The sequence below is a fragment of the Miniopterus natalensis genome, chromosome 2 (assembly GCF_054644295.1).
Source record: "Miniopterus natalensis isolate mMinNat1 chromosome 2, mMinNat1.hap1, whole genome shotgun sequence".
Taxonomy (NCBI): domain Eukaryota; kingdom Metazoa; phylum Chordata; class Mammalia; order Chiroptera; family Miniopteridae; genus Miniopterus; species Miniopterus natalensis.
Window position 1 is genome coordinate 28,357,850 of NC_142082.1, and position 16,413 is coordinate 28,374,262.

The following is a 16,413-nucleotide window of genomic DNA, read 5'->3' on the forward strand; positions in this document are numbered from 1 at the left end:
AAGATAAAGAGATAAGCCTGGGTTATCTGGGTGGGCCCAATATTATCACTAGGGTCCTTAGGAGCAAAAGAGGGAGACAGGAGGTTCAGAGTCCCAAGGATACAATGTGCAAAACACTCCAGTAACCATTCCAAGGAGCACAGCAGTCTCCAGAGGTTGGAAAAGGCAAGGGAATGAATTTTCCCAGAAGGAACCAGCCCTGCAGACAGCTTGATTTTAGCCCAGTGAGACCTGACTCAGACTTCCAACCTTTACAAGTGTAAGCTAATGAATTTGTGTTGTTATAAGCTACTAAGACTGTGGCAATTTGTTGCAGCAGCAACAGGAAACAAACGCATCACTTCACCATCTTTAAATGCTGCATTTCCAGTGGTATTTTCTTTACAGCTTGTAAAGTATATAGTATGATGATATAATTTATCATGCAAACCAAGACACTTTTTGAGAGTGAAAGAAGGTGGCTTTCATAATTCTATGGAAACAATGGGCATGACTGAGAATATCCAGCTTGAACGATGATGGGCTGTTGCCCTATAAATATACAAGATAAACATTTCTGTATAGTATTTGATTCAACTTTGCATGTTTGATTATTGCTTGTGTGGAGCATTGTGAGGTGAAAGATATAATAAGCAAAGAAGCAGCAAATGCGGATGGTGACCTTTTCTTATCGCTAAGCCATCTCACTTCAATACAATGACTAGGGCCAGTTTCTGCTTCTAAGATGAGACTTTGTCTTTCTCTCTGGTCTTTTCCTCAGCCACCCTCTTCCTGGTACCTTAGCTCAAATGTTCAAGGTAACTGAGATGGTGCATTGAATACTTGCCCAGGGAGGAACTCACAGCATTTAAGGGGGAAATGTTTTTCCATAGTTCCAGCTCTGCATTATTTCATCCCTTACCAACTTCTAGATCCATTATTCTCGAATTCCACATTCCACCTTTCCTCTTCTTATTCCTATCGATATTTTAAACATGGAACTAAAGCATCACCAGACACCTTAGAAGAAAAGAAGGATAATTAACTTGGGGCTCTGGTTCTGTCTCTGAATTCACTCCAGGCTATAGCACAAAAATAAGAGAGTTGATGGAAATCTGAATGTAAAAGTGATGGGAATTCCTGCGGGACTCAGAAGCTGATTGTGCACCCAGTAAATGTTTGTCCACAGAAAAAAAATTCAAGGCATTTGACCAGCACCACCCAATAAGAGAAAGACCACAGACTAAATTTCTGCAGAGAGGTAGAATTAATGGACAATATAGAAGTTAATTTAAAATAGTAATAATTGCTAGAATTTATTGTGAACTTGTGTCAAGATCTGTTCTAAATAGTTTTCCTACTTTGTCTCATTTACTCTTTCCAGCAGCTCTGTTATGTTGGTATTTCTCTCTATCTTTCATCTTGTTGAAAATCACACAGGTAGTATGAGCCAGAGCTTCAATTCAGATCAGTAAGTCTAAGCCCAGAGCCCACGGACTTAAATTCAATGGAAATGTGAGATAGGAATAAGCCATCACCATGTAAAGCAAATGGGGAATATTTCATATGGAAAATATATTAATTGAAATAAAGAACGCAGAAGGCGCTATAGCAGAATGGCGATAGCTAAAGTATGCAGAAGTGAGGCTGAAAGTTAGGAGAGAGAGTCTCAAGCACTTCTGATGGGGCAAATAGAAGACAACATTCAAAAGCAAAGTAAGGAGAGCCCAGCCAGGCGTGGCTCAGCGGTTGAGCATTGACCTGGGATCCAAGCGATCAGGGTTCGATTCCCAGTCAGGGCACATGCCTGGGTTGTGGGCTCGATCAATGACTCTTTCATCATTGATGTTTCTCTCTCCCTCTCCTTTCCTCTCTCTGAAATCAATAAAGGTATATTTAAAAAAAAAAAAAAATGAATTAAAAAAAAAAAAAAGCAAAGTGAAGAGAAACAGAGGAAAGAAACAGAAGTATCAAAATCCTTAATGTAGCTTAAAAAGTAAGAGAAAAATAATGAACAGAGGAGAAGAAATATTTTATTAACAGTGACAGAGAACCTCCCAGGGTTAAACAAAGACCAGGGCTCGTGGAGTGCCAAGCAGAGGAGGTGAGAGAAAACCCACCCCTGGATATGTCACAAGGCATTTAAGAACCACAAAAATGGAATGTTGTAATCTGTTCCAGAGAATAAGCATCCTACAGAAGAAATAGTCAGCCTGGTATAAGACTGGTCAAGGGCAAACTGAATACAGTAACACAAGGGAGTCATATTTCCAAGTGTTGGAGGGAGGAAGCCTCATATACCAATCTGTGTCCGTATAAACACTATTTGACATGAGGATGAAATCAATGTATTCTCACATTAATGTGCTATGAGTTTTCCTATCTTAAAAAAAATCAAACAAACAACTGTGATCTCTCTACCCCCATAGACTTCTGTTTAAAAGCGAAACTCTTCAAAAATGTTGTCTGGATGCATTTCCATTTCCACTCTGACCCAGTTCAGTCTGGAGGCTTGCCACGCCTTGCAAATATCGTCCCCAAGCCACTGATGGCCTCCTTGTTAGCTCCAGTCACCTGCTGCCATCAGCCTCCTACTTCCTCCCCGATGTATTTGACAAAGCAAATTTCTCTCCCTCCTTGGTACGTTCTCTCTTTTGTCTTCCAGGGTGGCCTACTCCACCTTCTTCTACCTCATTGGTTGTTCCTATTCATATGCTTTGCTGATTCTGCTCTTTGTCCCCAATCTCATCTTATTTCCCAAATCTCGTCCCTATGCTAGTGCTTTTTGTTTCTGTTGATGACAGTTCCAGGTACTCAGTTTCAGTTACTCGGAATTTCCTTAACCCTCTCTTTTACATCCCATATTGACTCTATTAGGAAAATCTTGGGATCTACTTTTAAATATTTCCATAATGTGTTTTTTTAAAATAACCACTCTTCCTGCTACTACTTGGTCCAAACTTGGATCATTTTTCTTCCACTAGTTATGAAATAACAAATAGACACCCTCATTCCTTGTAGGGAGAGAAATCAGGTTCATTCATCCTGAAGAGGATTCTGTGGCATTTATTAAAAACAAGCCTGCATATGCTTTATGCATCAGAGAAGCTTGAGCAAGTCCATATGGGGTATGTGCGGTGTTGCTTGTAGTATGGGGAGTTGGAAGAAACCCAGGTGCCCATCACTAGGTGAACAGATAAGTATATTTGATGAAAACATATGGTTACATTTTATGCCACAGTGAGAAGCAAAATTTAACAACATGGAGAGATCTTAGAAACATAGCATTGAGTGAAAAAACAAAACAGGATCTTTAGCACAGAATCATTTCTGTGGTTTAAGATCACATTTATACTTTATGTCTTTCAAAAATACATTTGTATCCAAGGACATTTAATAAACACATTTGAACTGGTGCCTTGGTATGGAAAAGGCTGTGTCTGTGGTAAACAATCAGAAGGAAAATAATGAAATGAAATAAAACAAGAGGGTCCTTGGATACACCAATAATACAGTGTGCTGTGACTCACTGATGGGAAAGAGAGAGGAAATTACAGCAAACAGGAGTTTTAGCAATTATCTGAACCCAATCTCTGCTTTAAACACAAGCATATCCCATCATATCCAGCATTGACTCAGCTTCAGTCATTCCACAGAAGATCAACTAGAAACTATAGAGAATCCAAATTTACAAGAAGAGCTGAATTTTGCATAACTATCTGCTGATGAAAGAGGAATGGATCAAGTTTTCTAAATTGTCCTCATAATAAATGTTACCAAAAAAAATACCTGTTACTTACCACAAACATGCACACACATACATGCACATGCACATGCACATATACTCCTCAGAACTCTTTAAGGGCTGGGAAAAAACATAAATGAAGTGAATCTAGAAATGGGTGAAGGCCATCATAGAAGTCAGTGTACCTCAGTTTGGGGACAAACGCCAATCTTGGCCACTTAATTCTGGAGATTAATGTGGTCACTTAAGGGAATGGAAGGCTGGGCTTTGAGTATGCTTGCGAAGACCCATAGTCAAATTCAAGCCTCTTAGGGAAAGCCAGGACAACGGGAGGAGCTGCAGCCTTAGAGAACTGACTACCTGCAAGGAAAAAGGAAGAACACCTCCAGCTATGTCTTTTGCCAAAGGACAAATAATCTCATCTGAGAAGAAGCAGTCACAAGCTTGGTCTCATGTGCATCTGGGTTCAACTGCATGCTACCCAGCGCTCAGGAACCCCCAGGCTCAGGCATCATATGAAAAATGTCTGGGCAGGTGGCAAATCCCCTCTGGAGAAAATTACCCTCAATTCTGGTCTTTAGGAATTTCCACTTGCTACATTTGGCCAAATATTAGCTCACAACAAAAATAAATTACCGCACCATAAGGAAACATGTTTCTATGCAGAGAATAGCAGAAGCCACAAGTGACCTATTTTAATTCTCAGAGACTTCACGGCTTTAAGGATCAGACATGAAATAGAAAATGATTAAGAAAACGGAGAGAATATGAGGGAAGGAGGACAAGAGTTAAAAGCTGAGGATTTTTCAGAACTGATCAAAATAATTGAAACCAAAGATGTGCATTGGAAGACACATGCTATCTTTAAAGGGATGAGAAAACTAAATGTCAATCTAGATCTCTGTCCAGGACGAAAGACCAAGAATGAAATAATACTTTTTTTTAATAACAAAAACTGAAAGAATTTGCTACCCCAAATCCTTCCTAAAAGAACTTCTAAAGGATCAACTTCAGAAAGAATAAAAACTGTCCCCAGAAAGAATAAAAAAGTGGCCTGAAAGCATGTGGAAAAGTAGGTTTATAGTTGTGAGCACACCAAACACAGAGTCTATTCTTGCGTTATGACTTATTTATTTAATTGTATTTTTACTATTGTACTTTTGCCTGCCCCCATATATATGTGTATCATATATATCAATCTATAAAATAAAAGAAAGAAGACAAATTAAAAAATGATACATAAAACAGAAGATCGAGTAGAAAGCACAAAGTGATGAGGTGGAAATAAATCCAAATACATGAATAATCACAAGGAATACATTTTCTAGGTAAAAGAAATTTCCAGATGGCATTTAAAAAATCAAATCATATGCCCTTTGCAAGATATATGCTGAAAAGCGTAAGAGCATAGGAATGCTCAGGTAATAAGTTGGAAAATGTGTGCCAGGCAAATTACAAAAAAATCTGACATAGTAATATTAATATCAGGGGGGAAAGCTAAAAGGCAAAAACCTTTATTACAGATGAAGAGGGTCATTACATCTTCATTTATGTTTAAATTGCCCAGGAGAGAATAAAAATTCTAAATATTTATGCATGTAATAAAATAGCCACAAAATAGAAATTAAAAATTGGTATAAATATAGGGAGAGATAGGCAAATTCATGATCAGATTTGGATATATTCATATAACTTGGTTAGAGATTAATAAGTCAGGCAGAAAATATTTAGTACAGATGAAAAGATTTTAACAACACAATTAACAAGCTGAATTTAATAGGCATATGATGAAAACTTCTCTTAACAATTTGAACATACCATTATTTTCTTTACTACAAGGAACATTTACATGAATATCACACACTGTGTTACAAAATAAGTCTAGATGAATTTCAAAGAATTAAAATAAAGTTGGCCACATTCTCTGGTTATCATGCAATCAAGTTGTAGATCAAAAGTAGAAAATAACTTTTAAAAACAGAGTATATTGAGAAAATATTTAAAACTGCTCATTCATATGTCAAATGTTAATTAAAGAAGAGTCAAGTGCAAATTAAAAATGCAACTAAGCAATAATGAAGATACCAAATATCAAAATATGTGAGGCACAGTTCAAGTAATGGAGAAATCTAGAACTTTTTATTGCAAAAAAATATTAATGAAGTATTAATGACCTAAGACTTCTATATAAGAAGTTAGGATGATAAAGGTAAGAGTAGAAATAAATGAAATAGACAAAGATGAAATAGTTTCCGGAAACTCAATAATGTAAAAAACTGGTTCTTGGAAATGATGGCAAAAGAAACCTCTGACAATATTGATCAAGAAAAGCAGGGTGGGGAAGACACGTACTTAATAATAAGACTGTACAGTGGAACATAGACATAGGTTAAAGAGATTTCTTTTAATTATATACATCTAAACAATATGAACAAACTTCTAGAAATACAGCAGAACTGGTTTAAAAGTCTAAGATTATCCCCATTTGAATTAGAAAGCCTGAAAAGTTTTGTAATTAAACAAACTGGATGAATATTTTTAAATCCACTCATGAAGAAAATACCAGGCCTGAGTAGTTTTACAGGCAAATTCTTATAGATTTTCAAGTTTACATTTTAAACACAGCTTCAAAATTTTACAAACTCTTTTTGAAAATAGAAAGAATATTCCCCTAAACATTCTTGATATCAAAATGAAACAAGCAAAGCATAAAAAATAAAAATTAAGGACAAATTTTATTCAGAAACAGATGTGAAATTCCTAGAAATAATCATAATCATAATCATAATCATAATAATAGCAAATCCAATCCACCCCTGCCTCCTTGTTGCTGGAAGCCAGCTTTCACACCTGTGCCTTCAGTCTTCCTAGTCATCACCTTTCTCACGCCCTTTGTCATCACCTCTTTCAGTGAAGGAAGAAGATCCTTGTAGCCCTATGTGTCAGAGTGGAGGGACATGCAGAGTAAGCTCAACAGTGGTCCTGTTGATAACAAGGATTTACTCAGTGTTGTGGGTCCCTGTCTTTGTCTTCCACTCCTTTAGTCTTCCATTCCTTTGAGAACCAGTTGCTGTAGAGTTGGTTGCCTTAATACTAATCAGGAGTGAAACAGCTTTGGTTCTTGTCTTTGTGGAACTTTTAGTCTCCTCAGAAAGATAGATGTTAATAAAATAATCACACAAATGAATACAAATGTGTAAACTGTGATAAGATGGGAGAACATGCAGTTCCTCAGGGTTCTAGAAGAGTATGTTCTGGGGAACCGGCTTTATTTGGTGGTGAGGGAAGGCTGCACTGAAGAAATAATACCTGATCTGAGATTTAAAGAAGTGTGAATTGTTAACCAGTCAAGGAAAGGAAGAGAAGATGGTTCTAGTCAGAAGGAGCAATATGTCCATGTGCTCCTACGCAGAAGGGAACAGGTTGTCCTGAGGAACTGGATGGAGTCCAGTGAAAGAGAGTGTGGCTGGGAAGGAGCAGGGCTCAGTCAACCAGATCCAGAGTGGACTTGAACTTAGACGTTCAATGGCTTTAAAGGGAGAATCACACAGTCAAATTTGTCTTTTTCTGAACCTCTTTCTGAGTGTAGTGTAAAGAATAGAATATTAGTGACGAATGTGGAGAACTAATTAAGACACCATTGCATTAGCCCACATAAGAGGTGATTATAGCTTGGACAGGATGGTGGTGGAACTGGAGATGCACAGAGGAACACTGTTGAGATTTAAGAAGAAAAAGGTCAGAACTTGATGATTAGATATAAGATGTGAGAAAAACAAAAAAAATGAGATGGCCTAATGGAAAGATAGAGAGGCCATTCACTAATAAGAAACAGTAGACAAATATCAAGTTAGGGATGAGGTGAAGAGAGGGTAAAACTTTATTCATTTTAGCATGCTTTTAAGAAATCAAGGTGGAGATTTTGAGTGGAAAACACAAGTGTGGAACTCAGACGTGAACTCTGTGTAAGAAATTGAAATTTAAAAGTTGTCTGTGTCTAGATGGAAGTTTGAACCCTAGCAATTGTTGACCAGCAAACAAGTTTGTCCCCATCTCTCAAGACTGGAGAGCTTATTGCTTCACTGAAAACTAGATACACCGTGATCAGTGACATACTTGGGAAGCAGAGTTTCCTTGTTCCCTATTTCACTAGAGGGCCCAACCCAAACCTGTCATTCTTATTCCCTAAGTATCTCTACAAGTTCTGCCCTTTAAGAGTTTTTGATAGTGGTTGAGCATTGACCCATGAGCCTGGAAGTCAGGGCACATGCCCGGGTTGCAGGCTCGATCCCTGGTAGGGAGCATGCAGGAGGCAGCCAACCGATGTTTCTCTCTCATCATTCATGTTTCTCTCTCCCCTCTTCTTCCTCTCTCTGAAATCAATAAAACATTAAAAAAAAAAAAAAAAAAGTTATCATGACCACTACTGATAAAGCAGGGGGGTCCAGAATTGAGTCTACATGCTACAGGGACAAAAAGGGAAGGTATAAAAATTAAGATACAAACTATTTTGTAATTTAGATTTTTTCCTTTCCTCAAATCTTTGAAGCTTCAGGCCAAATGATAGCTGAGGAAAAATGGAAAGGGAAATAATGGGCATGTATGTTCAAAATTCTATATTTAAATTGTTCATAATTTAATTATTTTTGCTAGTTCTATTAATCTTCAGAAGAGTAGCTAAATGCAAATGTAAGCATCTTAAGGCATTGCAAATTATGCAGAAAAATCTGAGTAAAACTCCAAGAATATGTATGTATATGCAACATAAATTAAAAGTTAAAGGCCTTTCCAAGAACATTTGCTTAATAAACAGGAACAAGAATGGAAAGTTTTGCAATGCTAATGATTACACTACTTTCTCTCTCCAAATCTTTCAAGATGCTAGGAGATATGTTACAGGTGTTCATTTGGAAGAGAGATAATCTTTAACATCTATTTCATGAGGAGAATGAAAGGTTAAAGAATACCAGAGTGTGTGGTTCAGAAAGGGTGCTCCAGAATACGGTAAATATTAATGAGTGTTTGTGCAGTGATGCAAAGAAAACATATTTACTCAAAGGAAACAAAGATCTTCACAACCTTAGTCCAGGAAATGGGTTGGAATAAGTGCATGCATCATTTCAAAAGTAGAATATGGAGAGGCACGGTTTTGACCAAGATTGCTTAAACTACTCTCATTAAGGAAGAGGGTATTATAACGGAAGTCCTTACCTCTAAAGTATTTACACTAATAGACTAGAAAAGTTCTCAAGTGATATCTTGGCAGTACTGGCCTCAGGTCAGTTTCACAGAATGTAGAGGTCAGGCAGGAATTCAGGAATGCGAGAGATCACATTTCTTCCACCCATGGACGATCTGTACAGCCTTCAGTGTTCCTTCAGTTACTGACCTGAATCTTTTATTGGATTTTCAGGTAGAGGCAGTTTTCAGCCAGTTCCATGGTAACTAGTTCAGAAATGTAGAAAACAATCACCAATGGTTCAGGATGAGTAATAAAAAACAACCTGCTGAGAAATGCTGGACATTGCCAAGGGAAGTGAATGAAAGTCTCTCGTTGATCAAAATATTTATCCCGGATCTGTGCCTGTTTGTTGTTGCAATTCTTTCGTGCCGGACCCATAGATGTGCCCAATAAATTCTGACTCTTTGGAATATGAGCCATGAAAAAAATCAAAACATGGACATCATGCTGTGGTTTGGCAACTATGCTTTCTGCCCCTAAAATCTTGTGTAGGTAGAATCATTGGTTTCTCCACTCCGACTGCTGGGCAATGACGTGACTAGCAACTGAATTACTTACGTGAACCCACACCGAGAATCACTTGTCACTCAAGAAAAGAGCCCTGGGATCCTGGTTGCAGGAGTAAGGGAACCCATTGCACAAAGCTTGTATGACGTTCAACTCTGTGGAGCAAACGTATCATAAACACAAGCAAATCATTGCTCCAATGATTGCTCCTTTCAAAGGTAGTAGACTATGTCAAGCTTTATTAAAAATGGAAACTGAAATAAAAAGAAATTACTTACACATGTAACCCATTTGCCACAGGCAAGCTGAAGGGCTACTGTTTAGGGCATAGCTGGAAGTATCTCTAACCTCTGTGGTCAGTTTTTGAGATACTTTCATAACCTTACAGTTATTTTATTTGGGGAATAAGAAAGTGTGGGCTAAGCTTTATCTTAAATATCTGGGATTAGGATAAAATTGGTTCAGGCTTTCTAGCAGGTGCAACATTTCTTATTGTTTGAACCTCTAACATTTGAACAGAACTGTAAATTGAGTGTGTGTGGGGGGGTTCATAGCCATTAAAGTAGCTTACATTGATATTGAATAAAAAAGTAGCCCATTTATTAATTTTTTTTCTTATGTGTTCCTTTTCCTTCCCCCCTCCCTCCTATTCTGTCTTCCTCTTTCCTCCCTCCCTCCCTCCCTCCCTCCCTCCCTCCCCCCTCCTTCCCTCCCTCCCTCCCTCCCTCCCTTCCTTCCTTCCTTCCTTCCTTCCTTCCTTCCTTCCTTCCTTCCTTCCTTCCTTCCTTCCTTCCTTCCTTCCTTCCTTCCTTCTCTCCACCTTTCCTCCTTGCTTCTCTCCTCCCCTCCCTCCTCCATACTTTCCCTTTCCTCATGTTCTTCATGCTTTTACACACACACACACACACACACACACACACACACACACACACACACAAACACTCTCTCTCTCCCATCCTCTCCCGATGCTGTCTCTATCAAATATTGGAGAAGTAGAAAGAGAACATCAACATACTCGCCAGCAAGGGCTAAAGTATATTTTGGATTCCCCACTCCTCTGCCTCCCACCCTTGGGGTGTGATAGGAGGGTTTGCAACTCAGGAAACAGAGCTGGTTCATTTTACCAGGGAGGTGAGTTTCTAGGATTTCAAGCAACAAGACAGACTTCTTTGATTTTTATGTATTTTTAATGTCCTCAATTTTTATTTCTAAAGGAAACTTAGTTACTTGCTTTATTATATACTGTATAATAATTTTTTAAAAATAAGAGCAATATTATTACTAATAATATGATCTTGAAAATAGCCTAAGGTTTTTATGCTTTATTTTGTTTTCAGTTCTTTTTGTCCTTGCATTATATGCCACTGAGAAGGCACAGTGAAATTACTATGTTGTATGTCACTTGAAGTAACTCTCCTGTGTGATTAAGCCACCATCATAATCCACAGTTAAGTTCATTTATCCCATTTTGTTTAGTTTTTAGGTACTGATTTGTAAAATTATATATAATTACATAAAACATTTACATATTTCCAAAGTTACATCTACAAAATATAGTATAGACAAAGAAACTTAGCTCTAAGTCTCTTGGCCTTCTCTCCTCTTTTCTCTTTCCAATTATAAACAGACTTTTCTATAGATATGGGCTTAATTTTCCACTTTTACCTATATGTGCACTCACACATATTTAATACATTCTGTTTGGTTATTTGCTGGTTTATAAAAAACTGCCAGAAAACTAAATGACTTTAAATAATAGCAATCATCTTAATCTCTCTCTCAGTTTCTGTGTCTCAGAAATTCTGTGGACCAGCTGAAGGGCTCAGCTGGACAATTTCAGCTGAGGGTCTCTCAGGCTTATAGTCAAATGCTGTTTGAAGCTGGAGCAGAAAATGGAGTTGCTGGGGCAGCTGGGCATCTCTTGATGTAAGTCTGAGGGTTTTTCCACAAAGAGTCATTAAACGGGTTAGTTTAGGCCTCCTCACAACATGGCAACTATCAAAGATTGTTGGGGAAATATAGAAAGACTCAGGAGTCTACTTGAAGAAATCCCCACTGGCCAATGGACACTCAGAACATCAATGATAATAACTGTACTGAAATACATCAAATATATTTAAATCCATTGGTTCATAACTATATTAATTTTTTTAAAATCTCATTGGTCTTCTGCCAGTTTAGAAGATGCTAGAGAAACAACTAACTCAAAGGAAAAAACTCAAGCATTTATTTTGCTTTTTTTAAATGAACACAGTAATCAGACTTGATGAGGGAAAGTTTAATTCTTTAAACTTTTTCTGGTTTATGAATGAAAATAGAAACAACTAGTAACAGAATTAGAACAGCACCATTTTACACCTCCCCAAAATGAGGAGTTAAATTGTATCATGTTAGAGTTGAGCATTGTACTTGTTCTAGTAAATTCTTTCTGCTGGTTGTGGCATCCACTGAGGCCCATCCAGCAGGAGATGACCCAAGTGGGCAGTTGAAACCTCTCTAAGTGTTATATGCTAAGCATAGGCGGGATGCTCTGAAGTCTGGAGCCTGGTAAGGTTCAGACCTCACTTTCCAGCATACCCATATGGGTGCAAACTCCCCACCTGCACAGGGTGAACAGAAAAGAGAGGGGATCTCTGGGGCTTGAGCCTCAGCCCTTTGCTATTTCTGCTTCCATAACTGTTGAACACTATAAGCATTTAATTAGTATTTCAAGAATAATGGCTGAAGTGATCCAAAACTTTTGTGTCCTTTGCCATTTGTGAGGGAACAGTCTACTGAAGACAGGCAAATCTTGCTGAAATTACTTCTTTTTTCATTGTTCCAATTTGCTTTCTTCACCAGCGAACTGAGATTAATTGATCACTGGGAACATCCAGTATGATTCTATCAACCCACCAGACTTCCTGGTTGTCCACTTTAAACAATAAAAACAAGCTCTTTCAACCCTGTTATGGTCATTCCCAGGCTTTTATGATCTTTGTCTATTAGAGTGCATAGCTTAGTGTCACAGTCAGTCCTCATTATTTGCAGATTCCATATTTGCATCATACCAGTTTTCACAAAATTACATTCCTTATAAGATGCATTCCTTATAAGGTGTATTGAGAGAAAACTTCTGTATTTGTCTTTTTCAAAAGAAATATAGAGAGAAAAGCTATTGTGCTCACAAAATCGACTTATGTGAGTGGGGTACTTCATGTTCTGCGACGGATCCAATGCAACCATTAGAGAGTTCCAGTGGCACCAAGGAGCATGTGCAGATGCGAGCACAGGCCTCCAAGGTGCCACCCCACAACGTGGAGGAACAGAAAGCCATTTGGTGAAGCTCGTTCTCAAAGTTCATAAAGAATACAAGCTGTGACACTCAACACAAGGGGAGATTTGCAACACTACTATTATGCTGTTTGTCTTCTCCTAGCTCTTGCCATTCTGCATTTACCTCGTGTATTTGTTCACTCATTGGCTGTTTGGGGTGGTGACACCCTGCCCTGCACCCCAGTAGAATGGAAGCTCCAGGAGAGTTTTGCTCTTTACTACATTCCTGCCTGTGCCTAAAGTTTGGCACATGGCACATGCCCATAAGTATATGTCAAACGGATGATTATGGAAACAAACAGGTACCAGGAAACACTGGAGAAATGGCCTGTTTTAGTGTATACAGAGGAAGAGAAAATGAAGTCCAGCTTGCCCGTCACCTTGCCGTGGAGCTGCCATCGGTTCATTAATTTCGACCTCAGATGGTCTGGATGGAAAGTAAGTCATCTAATCATTTGGTCCTATATACCTTGAAAGAGAATTGTGGAAAAAAAATTTTAATTGGTCTGGAAAGTTACCTGAGGAAACCTCTGCTCATTTATTATAATGACTGATGTGAGGAATTCTGGAAAACTGGTGGATAATTTTAGAACCATTCTCCTGTGATTAATTTGAACCCACGTTTAGGTCTGACTTGTATGAAAAAAAGAACAATATCATCTTTTTTCTTCTCATCACCTAATAATCTCATGAAGAAACAGGAGGAAAAATTAATTAGCTATATATAGTGCCTGTAAGATTAGTAGGTAGGATAATCAATGAGAGGCGTGACTTTAGGAGAAAGAAGAGCAGTGTTCTGTCCATCCTGTTCTTTGTTATTGCCATAATTACTCTTTTAAAATAAATCATATATGTTAAATCATTTCATGAGAGCCTGTCATTAAAAGAGGAACATTTATTACATTCAAACGTAGGTAGAAATACTTTTTTACTTTGTAACTTATCTTACAATATTCGCCTCCTACCCCCATACAGCACCAGGAAAGATATGTGGAAAAGCTAAGATAAAATAATGCGTCAGATACTATACTTTATCCCTTACTCCACAGGACAAAACTAGTTTACAGTGAATATTTCCCTCGTAAGATAACGCAGCTTCTTTTTTTCCCACAAGGTGAGTAAACATCGCTAATGCGCTAATACCCCCTTGGCAATACATCAGTTTTGGGCTGGCTTTTAATGTTTGTGGCTAAAATCAAGTTGGTATTTCTTCAGTGCAGCACTTTGTCATCGGCTTTATGAGATAACTGACATCAATCTGCGGCTGATTAATAGCCAGCGATTAAAAAGAAGTTGTGTTTGAATGGTGTGCCATTGTAATAGCACTAAAATATGCCGAGAAATCCGAGGGCAGCCAGTGCCAGGGTCTGCCTGCGCTGGTGGTGAGGCATTCCTTCCTTACTCTCCCCAATCTGTAAAGCCTTCTAGAAAACACACTTTCTGTGAAATCTAGGTTGTCAGCATGAAAAGAAAGTTGGCAGAACACAGGGTTCCGTTGCTAAGCGATCCTTGGCAAATAGGATACGTGTGCATTATGGCATTTGATGACACCTTCAGGAGAGGAGGGATTCCAACCCGATGAAAATGAACAGTTTCCGAAAGATGGGTGAAAGCCACAAGAGCCGAGGGCGGGGAGTCCAACCTGCCTGCCTGAGAACCTAGGCCTGAGGTCACCGCAATTGGCAGATAAAATTAACTTTTTACTTCACATTTAGTTTAACAACTTTCTGCCTCTGTCTACTCTTGCCTAACCTTCGCGTAGGAGAGAGTGATGGTTCTGTTGTGTTTGGATTTATCACTGTATCAAAGGGGAATTTAGTAATAGCCATGTGCCCAGGTGAACAGCAGCTTCCAGGGCTTCTTGAGTATAAGAGTATAACAGAGAAGAAAAACAAATTATTTACTACTACTGCGTGTATTGTGGGGAAAACACCGGGGAAAATGCCAGGAGTCTTGTGCTTTGGAATACCAAGGCCTACCCAATTAGACTAAAAGACCCCCTGAGACTGGCTGGTCCAACCTCTTATTTTACATGTAAGGAGACCCAGGTGCGGACAGGTTAATGGATGGCCCACAATCAGTCACATGGATAACCGATGACCCGCTGGGACCCGAGTCTAGCCTTTAAACCTCCACAGCGCAGGCTTCAGCACCTGGCCATGTCTCTGTAAATAAACTACCTGATAAAATATAGGTGCTAATCTTTGAAAATCACAGAACCTTAATTTATTATCACTTTAATTTCAATGAAAGTTATCCTTAATCATCCAGCTAAGAGTTGTTCAAAATTAGAGAAACATGAATGAAAGATTTGATTACAGTATCGCCAGCTGGTTTAGTGGAGTTTCCACAACCACTGTCATGAGCTCTGGTCTCTCGATTGCTTTGGTTGTGGATATTTTCTCCTGATTTTAACTAAATAAAATCATATTTCCTGGGCCAGTTGTTCTCAGTAAAAATCGACACCGTCTCCAGACATTCTCAAGACTTCAACCTGACATATCCCCATATAACAATATGACCCTTTCTGCATTTTTTCTGTATTAACATTACATTTTTAGCTATATCTGCCTCCATGTAAGTTGCACACACATGCCATGAGATGGTCACTGGCATGATCAGCTATATCGGGAAACTTGACAAGAGTAAGCCAAATTTTCAACACTAATGGGAGAAAACATTTCAGAACAACATACAATTCTGAAATGAAGACGTTCTCTAGTAAACCAACAAGGTAATATAACTTAATGAGACTTAAAAGATAAATTAATTTATTTTAAATAGGCAATCCTAGTTAATAACATGTAGAGATCACAGTTGGATGAGTGAATCATAAAGATTTGCAAGAAGTCACTACCACAAAGGTCAGGGTGCAGGGGGTCTTTGAGAAGACATAGAAGGGTTCATGAAGGTCTGGTCTATACCTGAGTGGTGGGTAATTCGCTAAGCTATAACTTTGCTTTGGGTGTTTTTCTAAATATAGGATTTATTTTACAGTAAAAGCAGCTTTTTAAAATCTATAATGCAAAAATAAAAGTTACTATGAAATATAATACATACTTGTCCCTATGTTTATTCAGCAAACATATAAAAAGCACTTTGGATGTGCTAGGCACCGGCTCTACACTGAATATTGCCCCTGTGAGAATGCCAAAGGGAGCCAGAGGTGAAGAGTGAGATGAAAGCTTGGGAAACTTTGCCCTGGCTGGTGTGGCTCAGCTGGCTGGGCATCATCCTGTGCACCCAAAGGCAGCAGGTTAGATTCCTGGTCAGGGCACATGCCCGGGTGCAGGAGGTAGTCAATCAATGTTTGTCTTTCATATCAATGTTTCTCTCTCTCTCTCCCCCTCTCCCTTCCTCTCTCTCTAAAAATTAATTAAAATATATTTTTTTAAAGTTTGGGAAACTTCAGAAACCTGGGATCACATCCAGTTAAGTGGTTTTCTGGATCTTGCTCAGTATTTTAACCAATTTGAAAACAGAGGTAAAACACTCAAAGATGTTTACCCCTGAAGCAAAGACCTGAAAGTAAGCATAGCCATTTGCAGATGTAATGAAACCAGTTCTGAACACTCATCTATGAGGTCAGGAACATAAGAAGTACACTGTTTAACCCCATGTTCCA